Genomic DNA, 15,719 nt, shown 5'->3' with positions numbered 1-15,719 from the left:
CATGATTTTTGTTTACTCACTGCTTTGAACAGCAGATGGTAGCTGGTAGTGAGTTGTTGAATTGATTCTGAAATAATTCCCTGAAGTTAATCTGACACAGGGTGTCGTCCCTGAAGCTACCTACTTTTGTGCATGAAGCTCTGTAATTAGAATTGATTGCTTGAGCCACTGCCCATTAAAACTGTGACACCCATGTGATGTGGCACTAATTAATATGTTGTATGCTTATATCTGCGTGGTCCATAGAGGAAAAATAAATAAAATGTTCAGACATACTTCCTTTTGGGTTCTGCCTTATGATTGTGGTGATAAGTTGAGAAAAAGAGGACAGCAGTGGGGTGTGGATATTTGACGTACAGCAAGATATAGGAGTGCTTATATGTGTCTCCGGTTGGGACAAATTCTAACAGAGTGAAACTCATGAAGGACACATGGAAGAGTCATAACTATGTTGCTAAAGTCAGATGTTGTTAAAACACTGTCATGGTGTTTCAAGCAAACAGCAGCCTCCAGTTTCACTCCTTTTGCCAAAACAACAGAGCACAGAGGTGGGAGAGGAGGGGAAAGAATGAAAGGCTGTATGGTGGATAGGTTAGGGGCGTGAATTTGGGACAAAGCATGGAAGCAAAGGAAATTAGAAAATTCGTCGGGATGGAACGAGGGATGCGCCCCATGCCCCCCCTCATTCCCTCCAATCCTCCCCCACCCCTTTTCCCTCCAGCAGTGCTCCCGACAGATGGAAGTAAGAGTGGGTGGGTTGATGGGCTGGAGGGATTAAAACTCTGAAGCCCCATTTTTTTGGGGGGGAAACAGTGTCACTCCTGCAAAGGTGGGGTGCATAAGAGGCACTTGTGGCGAGTAGTTGTGTGACGTGTGCACGCTGGCTAATGTCAAAAGAGGCAAGGATTCTTCAAACACCCCTCCCCACCCCCTTCTTCATCCACCTTTCTCCATTGAGGAGTGTAGAGGGAGTTGCTCCAGGAGAGGAGGGGAGGGTTCATTTCAATAACCTTAATAGAGCTCCCTTTAATTAATCAGCTCATCTGCAGAAGCCCGATACCTGCTGCTGACCCCCCCCACTCCCCAACACACACACACACACACCCTTCCATCCTCACCCCAACCCAACATCCTCACAATGCTGCTATGACATTGTGGTAATGAGGGAACACAGCTACAATGTCATGGAAATGTTGCAGAGACGTTATCTGCGGGAGCTCATCACACATGCCGATGTTCTCGATCCCCTTCAGTGTTTGCGATGTGTGCGGAGATGCGGCTGTATTACACCGCAGCGTACCTCCCCTCGTAAAATAACAGATACATATGGCCCGGATGGCGGGAGGATGCCATGATGCCTCTATTTCCACAGAAGAAGAGGGGAGGGGAAGTGCCGGCGTCAAGTAAACATTTGAAACAGATGGCAATTTCAAAGCATGCCTCATCAATCTTTGTTGACACTACCCCCTTTTTAAAACTACTCTTATTTGGGATATTTGCAATTATAATGCATACTGTAAGCTCATTTGAATATCAAATTAATTACTGAACACACTGGAGTAAATACCTCTTTTATAAGTCCTTGTTAAAAGTGAAAAGTTCTTCACTACGGTTGGATGGTGTGTTAATTTACAGTGATATCTAATCCCAAGTTACTTCACATAAAAGGCATTACTATACATATTTTAATGGGGAGGTGGTTGTTTTCCAAGCAATTTTCTGCTAGAGTACATTTTTAATTTATTCATATTTAATTTATTGGTCTCTGCATAACCGCTCAGTAAAACTAATCAACGCCATGTATGGCCCTCTTAAAGCCACATCTCTCTTTGGCAGGCAGACAGGCAAGCCTCTGCATTTGGATAAGCTCCCTTCTCTTGTGCACAGAGCTCGGTGAAATGCCCCGCATTCAGTCAAGCAGGCGGATGCCACCTCCAAGGAGACTCTTGGGTTCTCACAAACAACCTTTTAATCAGAAGGAAAAAAAGAGTGGAAAATGAAATATGTGCCCAGCCTTGAATGATCCAAAACACTGCAATTTCTGTGGATAGTGACCATCGTCTGCTGTCAGAATACAGTCCGCTGGGGACAATGCCTTTTCCCCTCTCTTTCTGTTACTTGTTGCCCTCAAACTCATCTGCCCTTGAATTGGTTTTATGGAGCTTTTGCAGTCATTTAGCACAGTATGACTGGAGTTCTTATCACCTGACTCCACTATACACTCCAAATATCTATCGACCCATTGACACACCTTGAGGAGGGATTCACACAACCTAACACATGGAAATGATTTCAATTAATTACCATTCCCCTTTGACAAGGCAGATGGGGGTGGGGTGGGGGGGGGACAAAGGAGCCCCAGACAACAGGAGCATTTCTCTGGTGTAATGTGGACCATGTGTAATGAGCAGCGGAAAGGTCATTTGACACATTTCTGCCAGAATGAATTCATTTATTTCAAGCACTTAATTCTGTAGTCACCTCATTGGTGCACGGCTTGGCAGTGCACTGAGAGGGTGCATTACCACAAGTGGAGGCTTAGCTTCCTCCCAACTGCTAGCGTTGACCACAGGTCTGTGGGAATGCCTGAAGAGCAGAGAGATAGTGAAATGGAGTGTGGGAGATCCAATCACCTCTTCCATCATACGAAAATCGCCTCCATCACCTTCAGCGTAATTGGAACATTCATTACAGTTCAGTAAAAATGCAGGTCGCCATTAGATGAGCAATTTAAAAGAAGGCTCCTGGAGAATGAGAGACTTCAAGGGTCACGTTACAGGGTCACAGTCAAGTAAATAATAGGAATTGGTCCCATGAGACTTGAAAAACCACAAAGCTCATGGTCACGCACCAAAATACAGCTCGGGAAAGGAGGCAGAAATTCAATCATCGGACGGAAAATAAAATGCCCCCTGCGCCCTCACAGCATTAAATAAATTACAATTAGAAAGGCAGACCGTAATTTGCTGTCTTAAATGCACTCTAACCTGAGGAGTTATGCGGCTGTGATGCTTGTGTGACAGCTGGCAGTGTGTTAATCACAAAGCACCCATTGAAGAGGTACAGTGATGGGAAAATTAGTTGTATTTTGTAGGTGCAAGGTATAAAAGGCTAGACTATAAAAGTTCAGAAGATTAACCAATTCAACAACTGCCGTTAACCTTTAACTAATGAAGTCATACTGAAAGTTTAAGAGAAGTTTTACTGGCGAGGATGTTACCTTCAGCTGCCTCTAGAGGCCTCAGTCTGGCTGAAAGCACTACCACTGTGCTTTTTTACATTCCTCTAAAGGGAAATGGTTCACTGCAAGCAACAGCAGATACACTAGCCTGATCAAAGGAAGCATGTTTAATATGTTTAGGTTTTAAAACGGACTTGTTATTTATGTTCTGAAGGTTATTTTGTAAAACTTTGCTCTAAACAAAGAAATCACAACAATAGCTCACCGGATTACGGGCAGCGGTGCTTCACTAGCCGCAAACATGCCTAAAGTCACAACTGATAGCATCATTTTAGATTCTCTTTGAGAAATTTAAACCCTCTCACAACAAATCTGCTTATTTATTTCTTTGCAGAGCTCTCGCTAATGACCGTGTTTTTGCAGGAGAAAATGCTTCTACATTAAATATGAATAAACACATCATGATGAAACAATTAGGCAATGGTCCTAAGTGTTGCTGGTTTAAGTATCTGCATCACTAGAAAAAAAAGAAATGGTAATAACAAAAACAAAGCTGAGGAGTTGTATTCGCTAATTAGCCTTACTTCTCAGGGAAAGAGGAAGTAATTAGTGAGTTTTGCATTGAGAAATCTCACGCAGTCCCCCCTCTCGTTAAGATGGAACCTTTGTGATTGATGAAATAAGATAATAATCGGTAGCGTGATCGCCTTATGGAAAGGGGTGGCCACAGGTTCATGATAAGATGACACACGGCCTCAGAGTCAGGAGCGCTCACGCAGCATATGGGCTGTGCTTTCCTCTCAGCCCTTTTACCACTTAGGAGGCAGATTGGACTTCTCACTCTCCGCTACTCCGCATTATTGTCCATTATCACACAGTGGTCCATGTGTAAGGTGACAGTGGTGCTCTGATGGAGAGGCGACGGGGGGACCTAGACTGCAATAACATATTATTAGCTTTTTTCACAGCTCCACTGGGCTGGATTTACACTGGATATCCAGAGACCTCTGAGGGCAGCTCACTGTCACAGCGGTGTCCACCAGCGGAGCAATTGCCAGAGCTACACAGGTGTGTGCGGACCAAATAGCCATGCACCCACGCAGGGCACAGATGGGCAATGTGTACACACGTGCGCGCACAAACACACACGCAAACGGTGTGCATTAGTGTGTCTATAATCAGTGACAGGCCCTTTCCAATTAGCCTCGGTGTGCTGTCTTTCTTGCTGTTGTAAATAGTAGATGTTCTCCTTTTGGTCTGTAAACTGTAAACACATCTGCCATCGCTGTAGTGAGCCAATGCATAGATAGATAGCCACACCTTGAAGATAGATAAATAAATCAATGATATGAGGGAGAGTGGCCCTCCCTATGAGGTGCTCTTGTCCTTGGTGATGTTAACAGTCTCCCTTGTGACTGATGCCTCTTGTCCCAGCCCTGTTTATAAAACAGCCAGAACTTCGTTAAGGGACAATAACATCAGCCGAGCTCAATTATGGTGACATTTTGCTGACATGCAGATTGCCTCCCCTCAATCTTTTTTTTTAACGTAAAATACTGGTGTGCCAGTCACATATGGATGGATGAACTTTGGGAGAGTCGATGGTATCGATGAATCATAGATCATACAAGTCAACAAGAGTGACACCAGGAAAGTGAATTCATCGCACACGGAAAGTCAATGTGAAATTGTAATCATAATCAGACAAAATGAGTTATGTGTAATCAATAGCACAATTATGATAGTGAGTAGGACCTGTCCTTAGCAATACAGACAATATGTGCATTCAAAGAGGCTGTGTTCATTATAGCATTAACTTGTGTGGTGTGGACTTAAACTAGCATCTGTTGTCAGGAGTGAGATTTATGCTATCTGCACACTATCTCATGCACCATTTATGATGATAAAACGGGACCGATCATATTAGTCCTAATCAATATATCAGGGGCTCTTTGTGTAGTGTAAGGGAAGAAGAATTATATTGTCATGAATTGCTGGAGAGTATGGAAGTTACCAATTTTGAAATATCATAGAAGGAGTTTGTGCAGAGGGAGTACAATAAGGCTGCTAAATCCAGTGAGATGATGGTATTTGCCTGTCCTTTGGCGTGCCCTTAAATATTGGAAGGACTGCAAGGTGTTTCATGAGAGTGGCACATGGCGGCTCCATCTGATGTCGGTGGTCAAACAGTAATAAAAATAAGTAAAATAACCCCACACGTAATTAGTTTTTTAAAACTAGATTCTCAGTATATTTGGTTTGCTGTTTTTTTTTTATTTTTTATTTCTGCACACACTAAACACCTGGCCCAGGCCACAGGAACAGCTTCAAATATTCACGATGTATGCATCAAATCTGGGAATGACAGACAGATAGAGCAGATATATATATATATATATATATATATATATATATATATATATATATATATATATATATATATATATATATATATATATATATATATATATATATATATATATATATATATATATATATCAACATAAAAACAGCTACAGCAATTAATGGCCCATAAAAATTGGGCCAGGGTACAGCCTAGACAAGTCTCTATCACAGGACTGACCCAGAGAGATAGACAACCATTCATACTCACATTCACACCTACAGCTAATTTAGAATTGCCAGTTAACTTAACCCCATGCATGTATTTGGACCAGGGGAGTAAAGCCAGAGTATTCAGAGAGAGCTCACCCCCAGTCAGCTGGTGGATTCAATAGATTCAGTGGTGGATTCCCACGACCTTCTTGCTGTGAGGCAACAATGCCGTCCACAGTTTAATTTCACATAGAATAACTTAAGGCCATTTAATGTGGTTTGACACCCGACCCACAGAGGTACTCAAACATTCAGGTTGAATGTGGCTAGATCAGTCAGCCTCGGGAAGTCATACTGGATGTAACAAGCAAAGGAATATACAAGATGCAATCTATCGACTAAAGCTGCAGCGAGCACAAAAATCCAGCGGATGTTCTGCAGAAGCTGATTGTTAGTCATCTTCAGCACCTCCAATCAAGATTTAAAGGAAAAAGGCAACACAGGTGGCCGGGGCATAAAAGTTTCCCGCTGTACATTTCATAGCATGTGATGATGTTTACATATGATTGCATGAATAGGCTTTCGCTCCTTCTGCCGCAGCTAGTGTGATTTCTTCATGGTGTTTGCAAAGACACTCCTGCAGCTGAGCAGAGTGTTTCAAACTTAGGGTCAGCCATCTCAGCGTTACCTCTTGTTGTACAAAGTGGTATTTGAACCGGCAAGGAGGCCAGTTCAAGTCGACCCACTCCCTTTACTGTACAAATTCAGCTCAAGAGCAAAGCCCTCTAGCTAGCAAAACTTCTGGTCAGATGAAATTCATTTTTCTAAGGAAGCTACAGAGCAGAAAACAACCTTTCCACTCTGCCATGGAGTTAACAGATGGCCTTTTCAGCCTGCTTCTGTTGCACTTTCCCTCTTTACATTTAATTTGAATTTTTAATCAAGTTTGAATTTAAGATGGTTAAAGTGAATCGTGGACTTCATTGGTGTTTTCTTGGTTTAATACCACTTGAGGTCAATGGGAGAATATCTCTTTTTCTGCTTTTGCAAACTGTATACGTTACACAATTTTCCCCAAGAATGAAATACTCAGCACTACCACCTGTATGTTAACTTCCTACATGATCTGACCATGTGGCACACAGAGCTCTGCTATCTGACCCAAACTCAGAAAGTCCTGACAAAGCTGCAGATCTAGTGGTGTTTTGCTCATTTTGAAATGTAATTCATGAAGAAATTTCTCCTCTGTTCTTGCTGACTGTGCCAATTTAGTGCATCCATCTGTGTCATGTGATGCAATTCAATATGCAAATGCCCAGTGTGACAAGCAGAGAGACAGAGTGTAGTCAATATGATGCATTAGCCTGTTAGGTTAACAGTCAGTAATGGATGAAATGAAGCAAAAAGTAGCATAAAGCCTGAGGTATGCGGCAGTATAAGAAAAGTTAAATGCAAGTACGTGACATTGACTCGATATTTCCAAATCTTCAGATGTTCTTTGCTGAAATGTGATAACGTGTAGGTGATATTTCAAACCTCTTTCGTCATTGTAGTAAAAAAAAGTACATTATAATAAAAATGATGTTGATTTAGAGCAAATCATATGATTTACTGCACCCATAACCCATAAAAACATAGCGTACATGTCTGCAGAATCATACTCCCTCGCTTTCTCCCTCTCTCACGTGCATACAGTACACAACCAAAAACAAACACACAAAGGTTTATGCAACTCAAAGAGATACTAATGTATTTTCAAGCTCTCCCTTCCTCTCTTGCAACAATAAAACGCATTACATGTGACTCACATGATGCGACGCCCCACTTTTTTTCCCCTTCTAATAAATTCTCTGGAGAATAAGGCGGCCTCTGTCACCTTCATTAGAGGATGGCAGCTTTTCTTCCATCAAAAAGCTCATCTTAAGGATGTGTAAGCGCTTTGAATCACAAGCTGTAATTGCTGACCGATGGAAATACTCAAGGCTGTGCACAAACAGTCTTCACAGAGGCCTCATTTTCCATTATGCCGACTGGATTTGGCTACAAGGTTCAGTAATTTCACAAATCTGAGAGGTGTACACACTAAAATTCATCCTCCTCTCTTTTAGAAACTTTTTTCTTCATAATTTCCACACTGAACAACGGTCTGCGTTCCACCGCAGTTCAGTGTGTAACCCACTATTAGAGGGACAAAACATGAGCTCGACTGCATTAAATGAATGTAGTATCTATTAGATAAAAGGTGTGTAATGCTGAAGACCTGGACCTTAGCTGCCCTCCATTAGACACCCCTTTGCCCTTCACTTTGTTGTCTTTCATTCACTGGCTTTTGTTGATTAACCACGATGAGGTGACTTACTATAGTCCCCCAGTTTATCCTCTTCACCCCTCCCTCCTCCTTAGTGAAGTGGTACAGATAAAAAAGTCCATTCAGGCAGCCATCATAGGGGGTCAGCACAAATCAGATGGAGGGGCTTTCTTGTGTCTGGCAGCCGACACTTTCAAATGTTAATGGATGGGGGCGAACAAAGTTGAAGTGGGTCTGAAAATGCTAATTGTCCCTAATTCATGTAAATAGGTTCCTTAATGGAGGAATTAAGCATTTTAAATATGCAATTGGAGGCAATCAGTCCTTTCATTTGGTGGGGTGGCACAGGTGTAGTGGATTGAAATTCATCTTTCACACAGGGTGGCTCATTTTTCATTTGGCTGTGCTCAGGCATGGATGACGGGGACTGGAAGAGAGGTCCTTGTGCACTGTTATGTACAGATATCAGCGAGCGAAACACGTTGCAAAACCTATAATTGCGTTCTTGTTGTTGACTGTATCAAGATAGAGGGAAAAGCAATTAACGGAGACTGCAATCAATACTGGTAAATACAGTCAGTGCAAAAAATATAATTAGTTCCTGTGGCTTAAATAAGTCATATTAAATGTGTAGTGTTATTATTCACATTTGTTTATCTTCACTATGTATACAGTATGCAAAATGCATGTATACCCCATTTAAAATGATAATTAGAGCGATATATACGCTGTGATGTTTAGGTAGAAAAAATATGAGTGTGGCACAGAAGAAAGGAGCGAGGCCTACCTACATATTACAGACAGAAGAGAAGCGAATAGACAGCTCTGACTTATTATTCTGATCATCTCAAACAGACAATAAACCAGGAGGTCATGCTTCAACATGTAATAACATGGTGTAGCAGGACCAGAGACAGAGGAAACTCACACACAGTGTGTATGGGCTATGAATCAAATGGGCAATGCATTGTCTCAGAAAATGACTTATTAGTCAATATAAAGGGGATACTGTGTCTTTGAGGTGTAAATAGCCACAGCTCTGCTGCAGAGAAGTGGAGCCAGCCCTGGTTAATGAACGAGACAAGAAAAACCTTGCTTAAAAGGACAAATCAGATCACAAGATTTTAAACCCATTAGCTGCTACTCACATGGAATGATAATAATGATAAAGGATGGTAGGGCCTTTTGATTTCAGAGTAGCAAAGTGTGTTGTCTTGGGAAAAATCTTTTCCTGGAGGAGAATCAAAGAGCAGTTCATTTTCACACTGACCTTCAGGGCTCAAGGCGGCCAGACAAGGGCACAAACAGATTGAGAATTAATTGGTGCAATTAACATTTTGTGATTATAAGGACTTCAGATCAATACCCTATGCAAATAGCAGTATTGATGTGCAGCAGAAACCTTGTTAATTGTGTTTGGCGAACAAACAGGCCCCTGTGTTACTATTCCATAATGGAACAGGAGGCACGGACAGGTTCAAACTGCTGACCACTTTAGATGCACGAGGACATGCGGTAGTTTCTCCTCCCCCCGCCCTCCATCCCCCCCCGGTCCACACCCTTCACCCTCCACTCTGCTCAAGACTCTTAAGAAAAGTTGCAGAGTTTGATGATCTCGGTTGCTTTTAAGCCAGCCTTTTAGTGGCTCTTTGAAGAGCCTCTTAAAAGCTGGATGAAGATTCCTCAGTGGCTCTGTGATCACCATGTTCGTGTCAGGCAGCGGCAGATTACACAAATGGCCTTCTGCCGCCTTTCTTTTACAGTTTTAAACAGTAAGAATGGGCATGCGAGGAAGAATGGAAACACTCTGTGCCGACAGCCATCGAAATGAATTAGTTTCAGCTTTATTGCTATGGACTGGATTTTCCACTCTCGTTATTAAACTGCGTTAAAAATGCACTTTCATTTCAGATAAGTACCAGTAATCCTGTTTGCGGACCACAGCAGATGAAGTTAAATATAATTTAAGCAGAAACGGAAACGGGAGGAACAATGTAATCACTGAAAGTGAGATTGAAGTGATGCTATTCTTATCATTATTATTATTTTCATTACTGTCTGTGTGAGGAAAGACGCTGGCGAGGGCAGCGACAACGGCAAGCAGCAGGTGACAAAGGCGAAAAAAAAAAAAACTCCATTCAATAACTATCACAGCCAGTAAATCCCTGCTCACTACTACCCGTCTCACTTTTTCGGTGTGTGACAATTGGCTTGCAGATTGTTGCATGGCTTACATCCTGTGGCCTTGAAGAAGCACGCAGAGCTGGCAACGTACAAAAAGCATGAAGCTACTGTTAATTAGCTGAGTTTACAGGCTGACGGGACCGTTTGCAGGGTCTTTTATGTGCTGTACTGCCTGCTGGGGTTGTGGTGTCGGTGTAATGATGCTGAGCTTGATGTGGTGGGCTTACCTATCGTTAGGTGCTGTGCCGCACTTGCTAAAGGATGCAACATGAAGGGTGAAGACCCTGGCAAGAGTAGAGCTGTGACAGAAGAAATGCTTCTTTTTAACCCTGCGTTTTTAATTTTACTAAATTAAAATGATTTTTTTTTTATTAAAATGACCCTCAACCTCATTTCAGCATAACTTAAAATGAGGTTCTCAAGGGTACGATTACAGGTTATATAATAAAAATATAACAATTGCCACCGTATTAGCCATTTGTCAGTGTGCTAATTAGAGTTAATTCTTTTCAATTTTGGGCTGTGCTCCTTTAGGCATTAGCTTTAATCTCCCTGGTGATGAAGTTGCCATATTAAATGGAAAGCAGTAGAACAAGGGGACAGTGGACATGGAATTAAACCATCACACATATAACTATGATTAACAAACACCACAATTTATTAGGTGGATAATAACTTCAATCAAAACAGCTTCACAAGTTGTGACTTAATTCTAAATACCTCTGCGTTTGTGAAGGACCGTCTTATTATATCCAATTAAATGAAACAAATACAGTGAAGTGGAAGTTTCAAGCTCAAGGTCATCGTTCAAGAAGACAAATTTATGGAAAAGGATCATTTAACACAGTACTGTGTAAAAGTCTTGAGCCACCCCCTTTATATATCTCTTTAGATTTTGCTTCAAAGGAGCCAGACCTTCTTATAACTTTTTGAAACCATCTTACCATTTTTTTTAACTCATTTTCACTCCTTGTACGTGGACATTTTTACCTGAACATATTCTTTTGTTTGTTCCACTTTAGACTGAACTATGAATCATTCAAGCAACTCAAGGGATGACAAAGTATTTACAAAGTATTTGGGCAACCTGTTTCAAAAACACTTATTTATTCCAATTTATTTAGTTGAAGCTACAAAAATGCCAATGATAACACAGTTTGGCAGATATACACCAACCAGCAACCCCAAACATCCATTACCACAAAACTTGGCATATCTTGGCATTGTGTCCAGTGTGTCATTAAAACATTTAAGGAAACTGGCCAAGTGGAGTACTATCGAAGTCATTTCCTTAAGAAATAGGAAAAAAATCCAGCAAAGGCCTAAAACAGGATCTGAGAGATACATCTGGTCCTCCAACAGATCCATCTACTGTTCACTGAAGTCTCATCAGAAATGGTCTTAGTTGCTATCAAGAAGATATTCTTAAGTAAGGGAAATCGAAAGAACAGGCTGAGGTATGCAGTTACACGAGGACTAGGGTGAAAATCAGTGGCAACTACTCACATAGAGTGATGAATCCAAATGTGAAATTGTCCTCAGTATGCACTGAGAAGGTCAGGAGAGAGATACGACAGTGAGTGTCTACAGCTATCTGTAAAACATGGTGGAGGCTCTGTCATGGTCTAGGGCTGCATTTCAGCCGTGGTGTTGGAGATCCTGTCAAAACTGATAGAACTATAGACTCAGAAAAGTACCGTCAGATTTGCTTCCACCATGCAGTACCATCTGGAAAGTGTTTGTTGGGCAAACACTGTTCATTTTTCAGCATAACAAAGATCCCAAACAAACTGTCTGTGCAGTAAAAGCATAGCTGGACAGAAAAACATACAAGGGATCACTATCATTCTTGGATTGGCCTCCCCAGATCCTGGGGCTCAAGCAGTGTGGGATCATCTTGACAGAGAACAGAAGGAAAGTCAGCCAACATCCAAAGAAGAGCTTTGAATGCCCTTCAAGAAGCCTGGAGAAATATCCCTGAAGATTACTTTAAAGGAAATTTCTGCATTTTAGCACCTCTTTCCCATTTTCTTTGCAAAACATAAATTAAGGGTGGCTCAAGACTTTTGCACAGTACGGTACATGGAGATAAAAAAAAGGGCAGAAATTGGAAAATTATAGCATTATCAGTAAGGACACTTTAAGCTGTGTGTGTGTCTGTTTTCACAGGTTGATGCAATTGCTGCTTGATGAACTTCCTCTTTCACCTGATCAATTATTGTAGAAAGTCATGAATTTAAAAATTAGGATTCAACAGAACTGCAAATATGTGAGGATGAAGATCAATCCACGAGCAAACATCAATGAGAGAGGTGCTGGAGGTGGAAGATGAAGCTCACAGTAAAGTAAACACTGCAGGGATGAAGAAGATGATGGTGCTGATGATGACACTGATTGCACCTGTTATAAAATTGACTGACTTTCTGCTCTGGGAGAGATGAGATGGGTTGTTCTACCTAAGCAATCAACATACAAAAGATATACAGTGATGACATGTGAACCATTTCCCAAACACTGTTATAGAGAGAAAAATAAAGCAGATAGTTAATCTTAAAACCGGCAATCGAAATGCCCCTCTACGGTCAGACTGTGGCGAGCAGGTGAAAAACACAAAATGGCATTGCATTTTTAGACATGGCTCAAAAAGACCTTGTCAAGATTGATGTTCTTCCTGTAGCTATAGTTAATAGTAAGAGAACACTCCTGAAATTAGAATCCACTTCTTTCTAAATGCACCACCTGTGAATCGAGGACATTTGAGAAAAAAATGGAAGGGTAGATGTCATTTCTATAGGTTTCCGAGACACAGGGAACGGACAACAGCCAATCTGTGTGGCGTAATGGATATGTCAAGAATTGCTAAATCATAGGTGTCCAAGGCAGAAAGACAACTAACCTAAACATAATGCCATTCCACAGGCAGGGACCGAGGCAATCCGGAGAAAGAAGAGAAGAGGAAACAACACGGGCGCATGAAGTGTTGAATTTAAATTTGGGGCCCCATCATCGAGAACAAATATTAACTGTTTATTTTCCTTCATGCTGTTCTTTATTATTACCTATTTGGCATCTCTGTCTGGGTGCATTATGTAAACGAAGTAATGCTACTTTGCTTAACAATAACACACTGACTTTGAATCCTCTTACTTAAGGTTTGATTGCTTCTTGACGGTGGTTTTAAATGAATTGTGTTGAGGAGTGATAAAGAGCTTATTGCCAGGAATAAAAGCCCAGAGCAATGAAGAAAAGCTACACATGGAGTGGCTAGGCGATACAGGCTATTACGGTGAGGGAATGGTGTCCTTGACTGCCAGGACGGCTTAGAATTTTATTTCATCTTGTTTTGCTGGCTGCTGACAATGATGCGTGACTCTGGCACCGGAGGAAGAGGGCAAGCATGAGAGCCATTTTAGATCTCATTTGCATATAGTGTGTCTACAACAGCATGAAAATAACTGCACTGGCATGCGTGTGCATGTGTACATGAACGCACCATGTGCATGCTTCATGCACGCATTCATAGGTATCAGTACAGTATATGTGTACATTCAGGTGTAATTCTGCATCCAAGCAATTTAAAAGTTTCTGAATCCAGTGCCGTTTTAGGGGAAGTTTTCGTTCACCTTGTGTTGCGTGTGTTTGTGGATACACACTTGCTCTGACCTCTATCACCCGCATGTGCCGAAGCCCCCAAACCTCATGTAAATTCGGACAATGGAGGACTAGGGGACTCTGGGAATTGTTGTTTATCAGTGCAGTGAAGAGAACGGTTGAGCTGTAATGGCTCTCCTGTGGCTTCAGTATGCAAACTCCTCTGTGCAGCAGCAGTTTGAGTCGTCCCCTCTGAGTTGCACATCTCCATGTTATATTGGTTGAATGCTTGATTTGTTTGGGAACAGTTCATTTGGCGATTATTGTCGTGTTGTCAAGGTGAGTATGTGTGCCTTTTGTTGCATACAGTGGCTCAGATGAACGTGGAACTACATTTATTTATTTATTTTCATTTTTGACTCCAAACTTTCAGTTTAAAAACCTCCAAGTTTGCAACTTTTTTTTGTGACATCATGACATTCAATAACCGTGTTAGTATTACCTGCTTTTTACCAGCAGATCACTACATCTGCCGTCTGTGACGCTACATCACAAGACTCGTAATTAACTTGCCACTGAAAACATCCTGCCCACTCGACTGTCTGCGAGGCTCTGCACTCATTAACTTTCCATTCTCGTATGGCACACATGCAGTTTACAGTTTTTAAAATGATTTATCACTTATTATTCTAAGTAATTATTCAGCAGACAAAAATAGGCTTCAGATAGTGAATCTGACATCTGTAACCAGCAGGTGTTATTTGTTGCTAACTAGCTAATTAAGCTAACACGCGAACCTGAAAATGAAAAAAAGAAAAGAATTTGTATTTATTTGCTTTTTTGAGTAACACAAACTGAATATTTTGAAATACAGGCATCATGGGACCAGGTTGATTTGAATATTTAATATGTCAATATGTGTGACTATACAGTAAGTTAGCTGTAGTATAATGGCTGGGGCATTAAGAGATCTGTGCTCGTGGCGAGATTTGCAATCACACATGAACACTTTGGGTATAGAGTGAGGACACCCTCCAAATGTAACATGTAGCTACTGTTAAATGCAGCTAATGTAGTTAGTCAGTGAGGCACTTCTCGTTTCTTCTGTAACTGGCTTCACTTTTCACCTGGAAGCTGCAGTATTGTGCAAAATTTACGAGCCTTCTCTCCTTTATTTATATTTTGTAAAGAAAATGGCAAAGATATGCACTGATTTATTGAAACATGCAAAGATACAAATGCAAATACAGTGTAAAAGGGAAAAACTGAGTTTCAACAAGTCTAACAAATTTGAAAGTTAATATTCTGTATCACCACCTGCATCCTTCAGCACAGCCTGAACTCTTTTAGGCAAACTTTCTTGTAATTTGTGTAAGTAGTTTTCAGGAATAGTCCAGACTTCTTGAAGGACATTCAGAGCTCTTCTTTGGATGTTGACTGTCTTTTGTTCTCTGTTAAGATGATGCCACACTGCTTCAATAATGTTGAGGTCCAGGCTCTGAGAAGGCCAGTCTAAGACTGATTGTGTTCCATTGTGTGTTCTTCTATCCAAGTATGCTTTGTACCATATTAACAAAGTTTTTGAGACCATTGTCATGCTGAAAAATGAACACTGACATTTACACTGCACAACTCTGTCTTCTCTTATTGTTTGTCTTTATCTAAGTATCCTGAATTCATATGTTGTGGTCCCACACAGCCGTGTACGTGCATAATTTTCATGTTACGATTAGGTCATGCACACCATTTCAGCGTGTGGAGAGCTGATTGGACTGTGGTTGGTTGGTATTAGTCAGCAATTGTTTCAAAGCAGGTAGCTATTTGCTAAAAAAATGCTCATCACACCCCATTTTGTGCCTGTAACAATATTTGGAGGATCTTAGAGCTAAACTAAACTCT

The 15,719-nt window shown here is 41.2% G+C and overlaps 1 protein-coding gene across 3 annotated transcripts in view; it reads left to right on the top strand.

Moving 5' to 3' along the window:
• stk33 (serine/threonine kinase 33) overlaps nucleotides 1–266 on the top strand; it is a 15,100-nt gene extending 14,834 nt beyond the window's left edge. For all 3 annotated transcript variants that reach the window (XM_080884231.1, XM_080884230.1, XM_080884229.1), the window contains one exon: nucleotides 1–266. This exon is cut by the window's left edge and continues 1,477 nt beyond it. The gene's annotated coding sequence lies outside the window, so the exon portion shown is untranslated.
• The last annotated feature ends 15,453 nt before the right edge of the window (nucleotides 267–15,719 follow it).

This window comes from Rhamphochromis sp. 'chilingali', assembly GCF_963969265.1.
Source record: "Rhamphochromis sp. 'chilingali' genome assembly, chromosome: 6".
NCBI lineage: Eukaryota > Metazoa > Chordata > Actinopteri > Cichliformes > Cichlidae > Rhamphochromis > Rhamphochromis sp. 'chilingali'.
Note: the sequence above shows the minus strand (reverse complement) of the source record. Positions and strands in the feature narration are given on the sequence as shown.